At 38.2% G+C, this 17,697-nt stretch overlaps 1 long non-coding RNA gene across 1 annotated transcript; it reads right to left on the bottom strand.

Annotated features, from left to right (window-relative positions):
* Positions 1–14,848: 14,848 nt before the first annotated feature.
* On the bottom strand, positions 14,849–16,531 carry LOC116106252. The gene is made up of 3 exons (XR_004124295.1): positions 16,156–16,531; positions 15,834–16,046; positions 14,849–15,753 (listed from the first exon to the last, which is right to left on the bottom strand). It is a non-coding gene; the product is annotated as an uncharacterized LOC116106252 (long non-coding RNA).
* Between the last annotated feature and the right edge of the window lie 1,166 nt (positions 16,532–17,697).

Genomic DNA, 17,697 nt, shown 5'->3' with positions numbered 1-17,697 from the left:
TCGGGCTTTGAAGGATGCCATCGAAGACTTGATAAGAAGGGCCACCTAAAGGAATTCGTTAAGACGACACTAGCTCGCTAAAATCCTGGCGAGCAAAATAACTAGATCCAGAGCCAGGACCAAAACCAAGCTCAGAACCAGGTCAACCAATTCCAAAACCAAGTCCAGCAAGCCTCGCCAAACGCCAACAACAAAGTCTGGGTAGGCATGATCTATGGGGGGCCCGACATAGCAGGGAGCTCAAGGTGTGCTCACGAGTAGTATGCCCGAGAGGTAATGATAGACTCAGTCCCTTAGATAATGAGCTGTGAATAGAAACCGCCCAAGCGGCCTAGACAAGAGAGCGAGGTAGTAGGGTTCACAATCGAGGAATGCGAAGAATCCCCTCGCCACAATCATGATACGATTGTAATTGCGGCCAAAATCGGTAGTGCCTGAGTACATAGGTTAATGGTTGATAATGGGAGTGCAACGAATATTATTTTCTTGGGAGCTTTCCGAGGAATGAGGTTCACAGAGAGAGACCTAAGAGCGTGCCCTTCGCCGCTCTACGGATTTACCAGGGACAGCTTAGTTCCCAAGGGCAGGATTGACCTCCTTGTAACTCTCGGGACGGAGCCCAAGATCAAGACGATGATGACCAAATTTTTAGTGGTAGACTGCCCTACCACATACAATGTCATCCTCGGAAGGCCGATCTTGGACGATTTGAGCATAGTCACATCGGTGTGCTGCCAAACAATGAGGTTTTTGACTCTTGAGGGGGTTGCAACGATCAGGAGTTGTAGAAAGGAATCTCAAGAATGTTACAACCGAGCCATACATACAACACAAAAGTGGTTGCTCCCGAGAATAATGGTTATAGTAGAATCCAAGCCAAACCCTGGGCCCTTCGAGGATACTATAGATCCTTGCATCCATAGAGAGGAGCCAGTAACAGGGTCGATAGAAGAGCTACAAAAAATAAGTGTTAGTGAGGAAGATCCAACTCGCGTATTGAAAATCGGCAGCAGTTTGAGCAGAGAAATGGTGGGGTTCCTGAGGAAAAACCTCGATGTTTTTGTATGGGTGTATGCGGATATGGTGGGGATAAGCCCCGATGTAATGTGCCACAGGTTGAACTTCGACTCTAAAGCTTAGCCCATAAGGCATAAAAGAAGGTCTATGGATGCAGAGTGCTTACAAGCGCTCAAGGATAAAGTTGACAAACTTTTAAAAATCAACTTCATCAGGGAAGTCAAGTACCCCGACTGGCTCGCCAATCCGGTCCTGGTTAAGAAATCGAATCGCAAATAGCGGACTTACGTCGACTTCATGGCAATCTATGCGTAACTCAAGTTAATCCACTTAGGAAACATAAATATACAAACATAAATAGACAAATGTGTGGCGATCAAGACTCATAGATAAAAATTACGATAGTAATCCAAAGACAACCTTTTGCTACCATGGATTGACCAGCTAGTAGATGCGACAGTCAAGAACGCACTACTTAGCTTCATGGATGCGTGCTTGGGATATAACCAAATTCTGATGTACTAGCCTGATGAAGAGCATACCTCATTTATTACTGACCATAGAATTTATTGTTACAAGGTTATGCCATTTGACCTCAAGAATGTTGGGGCGACCTACTAGCGCTTGGTGAACAAGATGTTTGCCAACCAAATCGGTAAGACCATGGAGGTATTCATCGACGACATGCTCATCAAGTCAAAGGTTGCTGAAAGCCACATTGAGCATCTGGGGGAAATGTTTGGCATCCTCAGAAAATACTGGATGAAGCTCAACCCCTTAAAATGTGTTTTCGGAGTGAGCTTGGAGAAATTTCTGGGCTTCCTCGTAAACCAACAGGGTGTAGAAGCCAACCTAGAGAAGATTCAATCTCTGCTCGACATGAAAAGCCTGACTAGCATAAAGCAGGTACAAAGCTTGATAGGACATGTGGCCGCACTCAGCAGGTTTGTTTCCCAAGCCATAGATAGATGCTTACCATTTTTTGAGACCCTGAAAGGAAAGAAAGGTTTCAAGTGGATAGAGGAGTGCAAAATAGTCTTTCAGGAGCTGAAGAAACATCTGGGACAACCTTCTTTGTTGTCAAAGCCTATCTAGGGCAAGCCATTGTTATTATACTTGTCAGTATAAAGTTTGTTATCAGCGCGACACTAGTATGCGAAGAGGGAGTAGTGCAATGACTGGTATACTATGTGAGTAAAAGACTGCTCGACGCAAAGATGAGATACCTTGAGATGGAAAAGCTTGCCTTCGCCCTTGTCATCGCTGCCAAAAAGCTGCAGCCCTATTTCCAGGCACACTTCATTCACGTACTGACCAACTTTCCCTTGAAGAAGATAATGCAAAAGCCCAAGACATCTGGTAGGTTAACTAGTGGACAATGGAGATGAGTCAGTACGACATCAAGTACATCCTGAGGATAGCAATCAAAGGTCAAGCCTTGGTAGATACCTCGGGAGAAATCGAGCAACAGAGGCCAAAGCTCGACGACTTATGGCAATAGACTTTATATGTGGATGACTCCTCAAATGAGAAAGGGGCAAGAGCAGGGCTCTTGCTAGAAAATCCAGAGGGAAACTCAATCAGAGCCGTAGTAAGATTCGGGTTCGCCGCCTCCAATAACAAGGCTGAGTACGAGGTGTTGCTCGCAGGGATCCGCCTTGCCAAAGAAATAGAGGCAGAGTCCATTAAGATTTATAGTGACTCACAGCTCGTAGTCCACCAGATTACTGAAGAACATCAGGCAAAGGAAGATAGGATGACATCTTACCTCTCGCTCGTGAAAACCAAGCTCAAGGAGTTCAAATCCTTCACAATTTACCAGATCCCAAGGGAGAAGAACTTGCAAGCGGATGCATTAGCGCGCTTAGCATCTGCAATGAACAAGGAGAAAGCCGATTCTATCCTAGTTAAGTTCCTCCCAAGACTGAGTGTCTTTGTCTCGTAAGAGCCAGTCTTAACAACGAGTCGGAGATACAGTTGGATGGACGCAATCATTGCCTACCTAAGGGATGGTACACTACCAAAGGAGAGAACTGAAGCCAGGACACAGCCAATACACTCTCATCAATGATAAATTATACAAACGTGGATTCAATGTACCGTTGCTATGATGTATCAACCATGAAGATGCAATTATGTTTTGAGGGAGATTTATGAGGGAATTTGTGGAAATCATGCATGAGGCAGATCTCTAGCCTACATATTGGCCAACGGTTTTTGACGATGCGATAGACTATGTGCGCAAGTGTGATAGGTGCCAGAGGTTTGCAGATATTCTGCGAGCTCCACCTCAAGAATTGACTTCTCGGACAAGCCCCTGACCATTCGCGATTTGGGACATTGACTTGATCGGCCCTTTGCCTTAAGGAAAGGGGGGCGTAAAGTTTACAGTGGTTGTTGTTGACTACTTCACCAAGTAGGCAGAGGCTGAGCCCTTGACTACCATCACGTTGAACAAGCTGAAGGACTTCATTTACCAAAACATTATTTGTTGGTTTGGAATCCCCCACACTATAATAACCGACAACGGGAAATAGTTTGACAGTGAAGACTTAAGATATTTCTGCGAACAACTTGGTGTTAAGAAGAGCTTCGCTGCCATTTATCGACCTCAAGCCATTACAACATTATGCATTTCTAGCCATGGCGTTCATTGTAGCTAAAAGTATGAATTTACATAGCTAAATGGTTTAGCTACAAATGCAATGTTTTGTAGCTTATCGTAGCTAGAAGTGGCATAGCTAAAAGTTAGCCATGTAACTTTTTGCTTACGTAGCTAACAATTTATATTATTTGCTATAGATGAGATTAATATGTAACTAGAAACTTAAATGTTTTCGCCATAACAATAATAAGCTTATAGCAAAAACTTTGCCTTTATAGCCACTAAGAATAGTCTGTATAGCTATGTTTGCGTTTTAGCTACACACATATAAGTTTATAACTAAATCTTGAAAATTTTTGCTACAAAAATAATATCCATAGCAAATATATTAACCTTTTGGCTATGTGACAACTAAAATCGTAACTAAATAAAAAGATCATTTGCCACATATATAGTGAATTCATAGCTAAATATTATTTTTTTTGCTACAGAGATATGGAAGTCATATCTGTATATGAAAAGATATTGCTATGGACATAGTGTGTTAATAGCTAAATATTGAAATTACATGCTATGAATACTTTTGATTTGCAGCTAAATATTATAATTATTTGCTATGGACATATAGAAGCCAGATCTATATGTGAAATTCAGTTGCTATAGACATAGTTTGTTAATAGCTAAATATTGAAATAACTTGCTATAAATACTTTTAATTTGTAGTTAAATATTATAATTATTTGCTATGGAACAAATAATTTATATACAAAATTTATAATTTATTGCTTCGATTAAAATTAATTGTGCAAATATTGCTATAATTAACAAATTTAATAATAATTACAAATTTATAGCAATTCTTTTATATTAAATAGATAATATGACGTCATATGAAAATTTCTAATATAAAAGTTATACATTAATAAAGTCATTTCCAACCAAATAATTGTCTACTCATAAAATCCTTCATCCTAGTAATTTAAAATATTATCAACTAATTTCTTTTTTTTTACAAAATATAAATCTTCAATGTCATAGCAATCTTTCCTGACCATTTAAGAATTTCCACCAACCTGCAATATCAAATTTTCTTTTAAAAAAAAATAGATTAATCATATAGACTAATGTAATCATTGCATATCACTTTATGATTAATGTAAAAGAAAAATGGTTTTCATAGTATATATGCAATTTTCAAAATAACTTACAATTTCATCCAAAGGGATTTGGTTATTTGTTGAAGATTGTTGACCTTGAGTTGTAAACATCATCATGAACTTCTCTTCCCATCGTCTATTCATCATGTTATTTAAGTTCTTTCCACTCCTTTATTTGTAAAGGACAACATGACTTATTCCGAACTGTTTGTCCTAAAAACCAAACAAAATATGTTGAGTTTTCGCCAACAGCCTGATGATCCTCATCAAATTCTATAGGCAACTTTTCTCCTTTTTCTAATGTAATGATTTTTATGCTGTGCGTAGGACCTCTTGTTTTCCTTTTTTTGGTGATTTAAAGGAAAATATTTGCATGCGTGCTGCATTTTTATGGACAATTAATGATTTTCCTGCATATGCTAATTTGTTAGGGTGGAGTACTAAAGGAGCAATGGCTTGTCCTTCATGCAATGAGGAGACCCCATCTACTCTACTTAAATATGGTCGTAAGTTTTCTTACATGGGGGCTCGTTGATTTTTACCTATGAATCATAAATGGTGAGAGAACAAGTCTTCCTTTGATGGAAAATTGGAGAAAAGGTCTGCTCCCAAGAAGATGTCGGGAGATGATGTGTTGAACCAATTGCAAATGCTTCAACCTGTTACATTTGGTAAGGCTAAAAAGAAGTAGATTAATGATAAAAATCAAAACAGCCTAAATTGGAGGAAGAAAAGCATTTTTTTTTTAAATTGCCATATTGGAAAAAGAACTTATTATGTCACAATTTGGATGTCATGTACATTGAAAAAAATATATGTGACAATATCATAGGTACATTGTTAGATATTGAAGGGAAAACCAAAGACAACTTGAATGCTCGTCATGATTTGAAGGAAATGGGTATAAGGAAGGATTTGCATCCAACTCAAAAGGATGGGAAGTGGTTTTATTCAGCAGCATGTTACACTTTATCTTCAGAGGAAAAGACCAAAATATGCAAGTTTTTAAAAAGTGTAAAGGATCTTGATAGATATTCATCTAACATCTCACGATGTGTAAGTGTTAAAGAGTGCAAGATAAATGGTCTCAAGAGCCATGATTCCCATATTCTTTTAGAACATCTTCTTCCTATGGCAATGCGTGGAATTGTACCTAATAATATGTATGATGCTATAACTGAATTGAGCATTTATTTTAGAGAGTTATGATCAAAAGTGTTGAAAAAAGAAGCATTGGAGCGCCTTGAATCTCAAATTGTAATAGCCTTATGCAAATTAGAAAGAATCTTTCCACCAACATTTTTTGATGTTATGGTGCACTTAACTGTTCACCTTGCAACTGAAGCAAAAATTGCAAGACCTATACAATATCGATGGATGTATCCTATCAAGAGGTAATATTTTGTTTTCATTATTTCATATATCTATTTTTATGTTTATTAGTGTGTGGTTATAATAAGTTATTAATTAGCTAAAGAAACATTTCTATAGGTTCTTAGAAAAATTGAAGCGTTATGTTCGTAATAAAAGTCGACTAGAGGGTTCTAGTGCAGAAGGGTACATTGTGGAAGAAAGTCAAATATTTTGCTCGAGATATTTAAAATTGTATTGAAACTAAGCTTGATAAGTTGGGAAGAAATTTTGAAGGTAGTAATGTTGATTCAGGCAACGGGTTATCTATATTTCATCAATGTGGATATCCTTTAACAAGGGATAAGTGTAGGTCGATTGAAAATAATGAATGGAAACAAGCCCATCTTTATGTGTTGAAAAATTGTGAAGAAGTACAACTTTTTTTACGGTATGATAGTTTCCTTGTTCATTTTTTTATTTGGTGCTTAGTTTTTTTTTTTTTTTTTAATGTACTGTTTTTTCATTGTTGGTTCTTACATTATTTTTTCAAATTGTTTGCAATGAACATGAGCAAGACATGTATCAGAAGGATTTTCATGAATGGTTTCATCATCGAGTAAGGTTCTCTTTTGTGAAATTTTATTTCTGCGCATTTTGACATTTAATACTTACTCTTTCTTCTTGTCTTCTTTTTAATAGGTTGTACAATTGTATAAAGAAAAGAAATGAGATAACTGCTTCTAGTAGTGCAATTGTTGATGATGGTCATAGTGTTGATGAAGAGAGAGATGTTGAAGACATTGATGATAGTGACATTGATGATGAAGATTTGCTCATATAGATTACTAGATTGTTTGTTACATTTTTTTAATCTTTCATATGATATTTGTTTGAAAGCTTCGAGATTTTTGATACAGTTTTTATTTTTTAAATGATTGTACAACTTGAGTTCAATCCCTTTATTTTACACATTATGCTTTCAATGTTATAAAGTTTTATGGTTATACAATTCAATTAATTTGCTTTGCATATTAATACTTTGTAAAGTGAGACAGGTTTTGATAAATATATTAATGATTGGTTTTGGTTATTTTGATATATGCACCAAGTTTTATATAAAATTGATCTTCCATACAACCAAATATTCTTTTTATCAAACATATAAATAATTTAAATAGTTTTATTAACTCTGTCATCATCATCATCTAAAACATACATACAAGTCCATATATAAAAATATGTAACATTACCAATTTTTATAATATCTCATATCTCATACCTAAAATCACCTATATTTTATAAAGTGTTAGCTTTAAATCATCATAGAAAAGACAAAAACCTCAGAGATATTTTAAAATACAATTTTATTTTTCAAAAGCCCAAACTTAGCTCGCTAAAGAGTTCTTTTAAGTTAGCTATTGGTTTAAGGTTCCATTTACTATTGACCTTAGTGGTGTGATTAACACTATATTTGACTATAACTATTTAATTCATAACTAATAAAAATATAATTACTCACATGATAAATTAGAATATCTATAGCTGCATACTATAAGGATTGTAGCAAATTAATCTTCACATTCTTTATTTGTAACAAATTCAAATAATTTATAGCTAATACAAACATATTAGCTATATATTGAAACTAGTAGCTAATAATGGTACTAAAATGTTGTCATTACCATGAAAATAAAATTTGTATAGCTAGATACCTTAATTAGCTACAAATTTTAATATTTTACAGCTAATGCACAAATAATAGCTATATAGTTAAACTCGTAGCTAATAATGATACTATATACAATGTACATAAAATGTTTATAGCTAAATACATTAATTAGCTACAAATTTCAATATTTTATAGCTAATGCACAAATAATAGCTTATAGTTAAAACTCGTAGCAAATAATGATACTATATGCCATGTAAATGAAATATTTATAGCTAAATACATTAATTAGCTACAATGTTTTACCATAGCTAATACATTGTAGCTAAATTAATAGCTATTGCACGATTTTAATAAGTTAAAGCAATAGATGAATATTAGCTTCGAGGGAGAAATTCTTATCACTAATATTATTTCAATTAGCTATAAATATTGACTTTTATAGCTGTAAATATGTATTTGTTACAGTTTTCCTTTTTGTAGCTAATTTTCGTAGCTATATGTGTATATTGTTGTAGTGAGCCAACGGTCAAGTGGAGGCCGTAAACAAAGTCATCAAACACACTATTAAAAAGAAGCTCGATGCCCTAAAGGGAAGATAGGTCAAAGAATTGCCCGAAGCCTTGTGGTCTTACAGAACAACAGCCAGGAGTTCGACAGGTGAAACCCTATTCTCTTTATCATACGGGTGTGAAGCAATGGCCCCGGTTGAGGTAGGAATCAGTTCATTCCGAAGGGAAGTCTTCAATGAGGAATTAAATGAAGACTTTCTCCCCCTGAGGCTAGATCTAATTGAACAGCATCGGGCCAAGTCTCAATTAAGGCTTGCCTCATATCAGCAGCGAGCCCAACGATATTTCAACACCAAATTCAAAAACAGAGACTTTGAAATGGGCGACCTGGTTCTCAGAAAGGTTGTCCAAGGTACCCAAAACCTGAACTTGGGGGTACTTGGACCCAAATGGGAAGGTCCTTTCAGGATCTTAGAAAAGCTCGCACTAGGTTCTTTTCACCTAGAACGCCTCAACGGGGAAGCGATACCGTGAGCCTAGAACACCGAGCATTTATGAAGGTATTACCAATAAGCAGCTCGGGTTCCACTTATGTTTCTTTTTTTATTCGTTGTAAGGCCGCTCACAGCCAAAGTGCTTGATCAATAAAAGAGGTATTATTCATGATTTTTCTTTGTTAATGTTCTTAGTTTGTTTAGCACTTATTCATCGATTCAAAGATCATGACCTACGCAATGATATTCCAAAAAGAAAACTCGGAGTCAAGAGTTTGGAAAAGGCAGCTTATCTAAAAAAGCCACGTAAAAATCCAACTCTTTAAGGATGAAACATCCTAAATTGATGAAGTTAAATTTGAAAAAATTCGAGAAAAAACACGTCGAAGGATAAGTCGGCGACCAAAACTTGAAACAAACAACTGATCCAGAATCAGAGTTGCTTGTCGCAAAAGATTTCCTCGCACATATTCAAAAAAGCTCTTCAACAAGCGAGTTATGCATAACTTAGAGCGAATTCAGATCTTCTATTACAAGTCCAACTAGGACAAATGAAATAACTTCGTAGAAATATAATAATCTTTGCTCGATGAGGACATGTTGAAAAATTTTATTTTTATTGATAGAATTCTATTACATTCTGAAAAAAAAAAAGGAAAAAAAATGATGATGTTTCAGGCAACTGGGGGAGCAGGGGGATCATCCTCGATCGGTCTAAGGAGCTCGTCACCGACGGGAAGAGACGGTTTTTCTACAGGAGGGACGACAATAGTTTCTCCAAGATGAGAGCCTCGCTCAGGGGAAGTGTGGTCAGGGGAGCTGGATCCTGCTAGGGACTAGCAAAAAGCCAACCAAGAGAAACCAACCAAGCCTTAGCTTTATCCCGAAGAGAGAATGGGAAAAGCCTTAGCCTAATTGCATCATCAAATACTCCATTATGCCTGAATGTGTCGCATAACTCCAAAAAATTGGTGATATGCAAGTTGGGATCATCATTAGGCAACCCTACGAATTGGACCGACTACAGAATCATTTGAATAATTGCTGGCTTGATCTCAAAATTATTCGCTTGAACTGGTGGTCTCCTGATGCTAAAATAGCTCCCATCAACAGTAGGACTAGAGTAGTCTTTCAATGCTCTTTGAACCACTACTACTCCACCAGTTGCATTGCCTCCTGCGATATCCTCATTCTCATTCTCCTGATTTTCCACATTGGGATTTATATTTCCCCTACTAGCCATTGATTTTTCTAAGCTAGCTTACCTCTTTTCTTTCCTTAACTGTTTAGCCGTTCTCTCGATTTCAGAATCAAAAGGATTAAGATCACCACCACCTTTTGAAAGGAAGCTCTCCAGGATCTAAATAAAAGAAACAATCACAAGAAAATAAAAGAAAAATTAATTTCTAAGCAAAAATAAAACAATCAAATTAGCAACTAAATATTTCGTATTGATATTGGTAAAAAAAATAGTTCCCTAGCAATGGTGCCAAAAACTTGACAGGCTATTCGCAGGTGTACGAAATCGTGCAAGTAGTAAAGCTCGAGTAAACGAGTGTCAAATCCCAAGAGAACTACCTACCAAGTATCAAACTTAGTCTATTTTATTGCTATTTGTTGAAACAGAATTTTAAGAATGCATTTAATGAAAAATAAAACAAACTAAAAACTAAAAAAAAGCATAATTGTATTAATACTTTGGTAAAAAGATCAATATAACTAAACCTAGGGCATAGATTTCCCACAAATTAAATCCTATGCATTAACAATTATTGCTAACCTAATTAAACTTATTCTAAAGGCCAAACTCTCCAATATTCCACTAACTGTCTCTCGAACAATTAGCAAATTAACCCTTAAGCAACAACCCAAAATATCTCTAAGTTGGATTTAGAAGCTAAGAGATCATTAAGTTCTATGGAATTTACCAAAGCCTCACAGATCGCAGTAACCTATCTCTAGCGTTCGCTCAATCTATGGTTTTATTACCTTAGACTAATCAGACTTCATCTCTCGATCTCAACCCAACTCATAAAATCATTCAACTCTCGGATCCAAAAGAATTGAAAGCATTACATACAATAATAAAACTTAGAATTAATGCTCAATTAAATTAACAACAGTAACGTCAACACATATTCAAAAATTGGGCTACATCTTTAGCCATAGAAAAGGAGTTTAGTTCATAATTGCAGTAATAAAAACAACCACTGTATTAAAAAACATGAGTTCAAGAAAAAAAATAGAAAAACTTCTCTATTGGTGAACGAAAACTGCAAGAATTCTGATATCCAAAATAGTAGCTGCTCTTTCTCCTTCTCTAACTCTCTAAAAACTAAATAAAGACCCTTATTTATAGTGCTAGGGTCTTGAGGTTAATTAGGGAAGAATTAAATGCCTTAAACCATTCAGATTCAGACTAGGAAAATACAGTAACCCAAACAGGCCCATAATCCATTGCTGCGATGACAAAAATGGTCGCTGTAGCTATCGTTCTTTCTATCCCACGAGTCTGGAATCTTCCGAATTTGGAAAAGTCATCAACACAAACTTTTTAGCTCTCTGAATAATATTTCTAACGCCACAAGAATCATCAAATTCTGATTTCTACAGCTCAAGTTATGATAAAAACATTGAAGCATGCTCATCTTGACAAATTTTCAGGTTTTCTTTCTCATCTTCAACGCGTCACAACTTTCTCGTTTCAACTCCGATTCTTGTACCGTTTGTTCCTACTAGTCATAAAATCCATCAACATAATTTTTCTTCATTTAAATATCATTTTTAACCTGAAAATACTCAAAATACACCTTGTGATCTCATAAAAGGTATTTATGAAATAATTAACTCAAATTTCACAAATTAAACACATTTTTCCACAAATAATCTAATTGAATCACTAACAAAATATTTATTTTCAAGCTCTTATCAGATCCTTGACTTCGAGCTTGAGCTCGATTCCCTCTTCGCCTTTCTCGACCTCGACCTCTTCCTAGCCCTCGCCATCGTCCTCAAAGTCATCCGAGTACATGTAAGCCATTCCTTGGGCTTCAACTTTCATTCTCTCAACTTCCTTCTGATAAGCTCATGGAAGGAAAGAGAATTCGATCGAGGGGTGGGCTTCCCATAACTTCTGTACAAGGTGCCAGACCCAAGTAGTGATGGCCTCGTGCAGCTCCTCAATTTGAAGTCTGAGTTGCTTGGCCTCAACTTCGGCCTTCCATCGACCTTTCGCCTCCTGGACAAGGTCAAGTGAGGGCTACTTAGATTTGGTCTCCCAGTCCGAGGCAGCCTTTTGAGTTGAGGAAAGCTTAAAATTTAACTTGTTATTGGCACCTCGCTGCTGTGCCAAATTCTTCTCGGCTTCAACTGCCTTAGCTTCAGCCTTCGCTTGAGCAGCCTTACTCGCGTTGAGCTTGTCAAGGAACTCCATTTCCTTGACCCCGAAGGTCGCCATTTCTCTCCTGAGCTATTCGAGCTCAGCCTACTTGGCCTCTTTTTCTTTCTCTGCAACCTCGGCCTTGGCCAAAACATCCTCTTTCACTGTCTTTGCCAATTGCCATCCTTTATGAGTGCCCTCCAAGATGACATAACACTCATCATAAAGAAGCCTACTCACTATGGCAGCCTAAAAAGGTTAAGATGGAAAGTTAGCAAGAAGCAAGGATAGCATGCAAGTAAAAGAAAAGAGAAGCAAACTACTGGTACTTTCGCCGCATAGCTGCACACCAAGGCCATCATCTCAGTTGAAACAGCATCTCTAACGACTACGAAGGTTCGCTGGGTGATTCCATCCTAGTTGTTGCGGCCCTAACACTAATATGGTCAGGGAGTTGATCGATCAGCGCATCGACCGTAGCTTGGGCAGCTTCATCCGTTTTCTTATTCTTTGGCTGAGACGAGCTAGATTTACTCCCCCTGGCAGTGCCAGCTAGGGGTGTTTGGTTTCGGGTACCCTGTATTTTTTAAGGAATTAGAACTGAAATTGACGGTTCCTTGAAATTTGGAACTAGAATCAGAACCGATGGTTTTGGTTCCTAGGTACCTAAAACAGGAACCTGTAACAACGGTTTCGATTCTGATTCTAGGTACCCTATAAAATTATAATTACCCCTTAAAATTTTTAAAATGGCAAAAAAACCCTTAAAAACTTACAAATGCACCCCCTCCCCCCACGCTGTAAGAATCAGCATGCATGAAGAGTGGTGGAGATGGAGAATGAAAGCATGAAAGCATGGATAAAAAAAACGGTTTACATGCAAAGCTTGGATATGAGATTATACCTACTCCTTTGCTTTGGATTGATGAAGATTAGCTTCAAAAGGATGAAACCTCCACACTTTAACACCACCTTGAGAGGATTAGAGAGTGGCCTTGGCTAGGGAGAGAGAGCTTTTAGTTTGTGTTTGAGTGAACAAGTGAATAATGAACAAAAATGCAACCTTTTGCACTTATATATACTTGGGCTATTTTGCAATTATTTATTTTTCACTTCCAAGCCCAATAAAATCTTATTTTATAAAGGGACCCCACGAATTTAATATGCTACCCTTTGAATAATCAATATTATTCAAGGGCCCATGTAAACTAAACTAGTTTACATTAACAACCCATAAATTTACCCTTTTTACCCTTTAACTATTAAAAGGTTATTTTTGTTCATCTCATTAATCTTAACACTTTAAGATATAATAATTAAATATAATTAATTATTGCTTGACCATTTTAACCCTTAAAATGTCACAAATTGTTTTCTATGTAACTATTACTATAGAAATCCCGTTATTACCCTCGGAAGGTGCTAGCCCTCTTCGGATAATCATTTCTCTCTCTCATCCTTCTCTAACTTCTCAAGGCTATTGGTGTGACCATGTAGGTCCACCGTGGATTAGCCGTGAGCCGGTTCTGGATGAATCCGGAAACCTGTCCGGAGGCCCAACGACTATGGTAAACATCTAGCAATGTGCCATAGTCCCTAAACCACGATGAAGAAATACTTCATCGAACCCATTTCAGATCATACGTACCATGCAGGTAAAGTCCCTCCATTGAGATATCCTAATCGAGTATGGATTCATGGAACGTCAAAATCCTAAACTCGATCTTCTACCGAATTGTCGATCAATATGTCCGGAACTTGTCATCACAAACTTACTTTTGTATGACTAATAATAGACTCTGGCCAGAGATTCAGTTTTCCGACATTTATCGATGTTCGTCTAGGAACTCGAATCCGGATGGAGTCAGCGGTACTCCCGATCCTATATTTCCGAGTCAATGGATCCCCTCTTGACCATCGTTCGTTTCCGCATATGAACAACGCATGACCAAATAGGCTTTATTGTACGAAACATGATTAGTCTCGTACTTATACACCGTATGAACCATACGCATCCATATCGGATCCGACTACAATGTCTCAGGTCAAAGGACTACATCGTGCACTGATATAACCAAACGATAAATCATTGACTACATGCTTTTCCAAGTGATTTGTCGTTATTCGGTCACGTTCGAAAAACAGTTCACCAACCGTTAATCCATACCAATGCCCCAGTGACATGACTATCATCGTCATCCGTACTTATATCAACTCATGATATCTTTCGGAAGCATCCGGTATGCCTACTGTGCAATATAGTTGCCCAAATTTATATTGCTTCCGTAGGGAACCCTTTTCGATAATTCATTTACCTATTAAATGAATCATCTGGACAATTCATATACATACTTTATTTTAAATGCATGACTGAATAAAGGAAGCAATTTACATATATGAATTGAAGAACTCTTTCTTCTATTATTTATGATATATATATAGATACAAGACAAAATGCTCTGAAACCGACAACACGAATGGTTTCTAGGGCATACACTAATATACACTAACACCCGCCCCCCAACCTGACACTTGTTAACAAAAGTAAAATTACAAATTATAAATTCAAAATTACAAACTCCGTTACTTTGTAAAGGTAGATTCTCAAAAGTCAAACCAACTTACTTTAAATGTTATGAAATATAAATATAAATGTATTCACATAACTTTTTCTACAAAAGTTTTTATTAACCCCCCTACTCTTTAATTTTATTATATATTAGTCTTGGTTCCTGGTTCTGATTCTTAATTATAGGAACTAGAACCGGAATCACACAGTAACGATTCCAAAAATTTAGAACTGGAACCTACCCGTTGGCAGTCGGTTCCGGGTAGGAATCGGAATCAAACCTTGGGTATCCATTGGTTCCAGTTCCAATCGGTTCTTTTGAACACCTCTAGTGCCAGCCTTGCCCACAGAGGTGGACTTCTTCTTGGCCAAGTCCTTGGTTGCTACTTTCTTTAGGTCTCTAGCATGCATGGCAACCTCTTTGCCTGAGCCAACCTGCTGCTCGACCACTTTTTGTTTGCCCGAGCCCTCTAGAGGCTAGGTCGATTTCTTCTTACTTGAGCTATCTTACTGCTCGAGTGTCCTTTGTTTTCTCGAGCCTCCAATCAGCTTGAGTGTTTTCTTTACCAACCCCTTTTAGGGCTCGAAGACGTTCTTCCCGCCAATTGCCTTTAGGGCAGTCATGGGCTTTTTCGCTTCGCATTTCATGCCAGTGACGTCAGTGGGCAGCTTCGTCGCCAAAGCAGCCGATGTTTTCTTAGCAGTCGCCGAAGCTGCAGTCTTCTTTTTTGGGCCTTTTAGTTTCTCAGCCCATATCTTTGCAAAAAAAGTGACAAATAGTGAACGACTTATCTGCATAGGAAAAAAGTGCGAGTAAACGATAACTTAACCTTTCTCCAAAATCATAAGAAATCTGGCATTGTCCCAACAGAAATTGTATGCTTGCAGGCGAGGGAGCGTAATGATCTCGTTAACGCTACATTGTCCATCAGGAAGGTCCCTGAAATGCTGGAGCCTCTACAAGCTCGCGATAGGGAGATAGTTCTGTTCGACGTTAACTGCAAAACAAAGCAACTCAGTTAGCTAGAACACAAAGCTCGAAAGCAATCCTCGTACGCACAAAAATTCGAAGTCTTACTTGATTTCTAAGTGAACGCGCTGGTCTCCTGGGCTTCGTAGAAGAAAGATTGTGAGTCCTAGTGCGAGACCTTCTTTGGGACATCGACCAGCTTGTTGAAACGTATCTTCCTCACCTTGGAAAGGTAGTATGTCTAGTCTTGCCCTTTCTTAAGCCTATACAGATGGACAAGCTCCTTGACGGATGGCTTACCCAATTCAGCGATCATATACGCTATGTACAGAGAAATGATAATTACATACAAATTTGCAGATAGTTGGAGAGGAACGATGTCGAACTATTTCAGCACTTTTTCAACAAAACGATGAGGGGGAATGGATACCTTGCATCTTCGGATGGTCTCAAAGATCGCCACCCATCCGGGCAGGGGATTCTTTTGAGAAAAGTCCACCGAAACCATCAAATTAAGTTGCGGTGCATAAACCGCTCTTATGCTCTCCAAATCCCAGACGGTGATCGAGGATTGTGGCTTTCTTCGCAGCCTATGAACTAGAGACTGCCTAGATTGAGTCAACTATATCGAGGGGTCGGAAGAGCCTACCGTGTTGGGGTCCAAGCTTCGCGCGATGATTTCCTCGGACCTCAAGAGTTGAATACACAAGGACTGTCGAGCTTGCGGGCGAATCAAACATGCAATCGATTGTGTGACTGCTGGAAGAAGACATGGTTATAGATCGCTTCTAGGTACCTGAAACAGAAGCGAACATGTGTCAGAGCTCAAAAAACTTGGTGATCATTTCACACTTGCTTTCAGTGCAGGCACCTAGGATAGCTTGCGCCACATGATGAATGCACGCGACCTACTTGGGGTTCTGATGGCCACTGCGTTAAGCCCTCCTTAAACCTAGGATCACCAGAGATGCATTAAAAACCCTACAAAAGCCCTAAACATTTAATGTGGCCACAACATTAGCCATCCTTTGATGCGAAAGTTGGAAAAACGGATAAAGAAAAGGAAAAGAACCTTACTGGAATAAAAGAAAAGGAAAAGAACCTTACCGGAATAAAAGAAGAATAGAAACTCACCAAAAAGAGCACCGTGACGATGACGAAGCAGTAGCAAAGTGAACAAAGGTGTCAGAAAACTTTCGTGGACTGAATGAGCATTCTAACGACTTCACCACCTTTTATAGTGGTTTGCATGGAAGACAAAAGGGCAGGGTTTAATCGCAGCCGTTGATCTACAGTGTATCTCGACCTTTCATTTGTCAAACAATCTTGACCCTTAGACGTGGCCACGTGTCATCCATCTGTGAGGGGCGACGAACCATCCGATTGTTGCACTGATAACCATCGCCGCACATCACCTCGACTTTGTGCGTGGACAGTAGTAGATGCCCACGGGCGATGAAGCATGACTAACAAAAGCTGCCGTATTTAATGCGACATGACCACATGAAAATTACATATTTGCCCTAACTTTTCATATTCTCAGTTCAACAGGTATTGCAGGAAGTAAATAAGTGTGAAGCACGTCGATTGGACATAAGGTCAACCCTAGGAGCTCGGCCGAACTTGCATCCGGAGACTTGTTGTTAATGGCGAGCTTAGTATCAAATCGAGCAATAGTCTTCGAAGCTCGAAATGAGCATCGAACACTAGGGGGCAGATGTTGTGTGTGATTTTTCCACCAAGCTCGGGCTACTGTGAGGATGTAGCTTGACCTAGGATTAGTCTGACTCCACCAGTTGTCTGACCCAGCATAAGCTTGTCGACATATAGCCCGACCCAGCACAAGCCAGTCGCGAACAACCTGAATGATCATTCAATTAATTCCCAGATAACTTCAGATCCCAGATATCGTGGGATTGACTAGATCAAAGCAATCTCTATGCAATCACAGCGCCCAATTGCGAGAATATCG

This window comes from Pistacia vera, unplaced genomic scaffold, assembly GCF_008641045.1.
Source record: "Pistacia vera cultivar Batoury unplaced genomic scaffold, PisVer_v2 Contig510, whole genome shotgun sequence".
NCBI classification, from domain to species: domain Eukaryota; kingdom Viridiplantae; phylum Streptophyta; class Magnoliopsida; order Sapindales; family Anacardiaceae; genus Pistacia; species Pistacia vera.
The sequence above is the reverse complement of the archived record's forward strand: the minus strand, read 5'-3'. Positions and strand labels throughout refer to the sequence as shown.